The sequence below is a fragment of the Homarus americanus genome, unplaced genomic scaffold (assembly GCF_018991925.1).
Source record: "Homarus americanus isolate GMGI-L3 unplaced genomic scaffold, GMGI_Hamer_2.0 scaffold23518, whole genome shotgun sequence".
NCBI classification, from domain to species: domain Eukaryota; kingdom Metazoa; phylum Arthropoda; class Malacostraca; order Decapoda; family Nephropidae; genus Homarus; species Homarus americanus.
Window position 1 is genome coordinate 808531 of NW_024745451.1, and position 1246 is coordinate 809776.

A 1246-nucleotide genomic window follows, 5' to 3' on the forward strand; every position below is an offset into this window, starting at 1 on the left:
GGTTCAGTGGTTCAAATTCCTGCTTTCATCAGGCATAAAGTGTGGTGTTTTTGTGTGAAGGCAACAGTCTGTACTTGTCGCTTTATAAAAAAATAAATTCAAAGTAGCAATAACAGCAAATTACACCTTGAAATGAATATTAATATGAAAGAAGTATTTTGATATAATTATTCCTTGTCTTATATTATTGAGTAACAGTTAAGAGCAGGTGAAATATGTTCTTTTACCGCGTATTAAATCTTCACAACACCCAGGGGATCGTCTCGTATGTGCATCAATAAACTACTATTTGAGCGACTAAACAGATCCATTATTCACTATGGAGGAAAGTGAAGAGCAAGAGGTAATTTGTTTGGACCCATTAGAGGAGTTGGATAGCGAGTTGCCCAACCTACCCACCAACCCTCAACAACTATTTGATGGTGAGATGTTAAAGTCACTTCTTAATCGTAAAATATAATTATCCTATCCAACATGTCAGGTTATTTGAGTAATATTGTAATTTCATGATTAAACACTGGACATGCACTGGAGCAGATTCAGATACATTCAGGAGTTAGTGCATGCCCAGTACTTGTGAATTTTGAAGTTGTCTCGCGGTAAAGTTATTTTAAAATTCACTACCATGGTTTTATGTCTCCATCAGAATTTCCAGACACGTATTATTTCTTTTTTTGTGATTTTAGTAACGCATTGATCTTAAAAAAAATGTGAACAGCGGGTAACTTTCATTAGGTATACAGTGCTGTGTATTGTATATTGTATAAAAGGAATTCCCCTTATCCTAGAGATGTATAGAAATTTTGTGTGATGAATTAAATAGATGTATTATTAATTCATGAACAATCTAGTCCTCATAATAATAACATTGATTATTTCTTTAATATAAATTATTTCTCAAGTCGTACATTTGGCCAGAAAATAAAGAAAGAACCTTTTATAAGCGTATTTAGTGATATACATGCATCAATTTATTAACAAACACGAAATATACCAAAATTTTACGTATTAACAGTAGTAATTTAGTAAATATTGTAGTTTTAAATCACCCGCCGCATAGTTATTTTCCAGGTATGTACACAAAGCATTATATCCAGTCTTTAAATTACATACAGGTACAAATCACCTAAAATAAGACTAGAAAATAAATAAAAATAAATCCACATTAATAAACATTTACATATTAAACAAAGTATGTAGTTTTAAGTATGTTCAGAAATATATAAATGTTACTTAACGTCGAAAC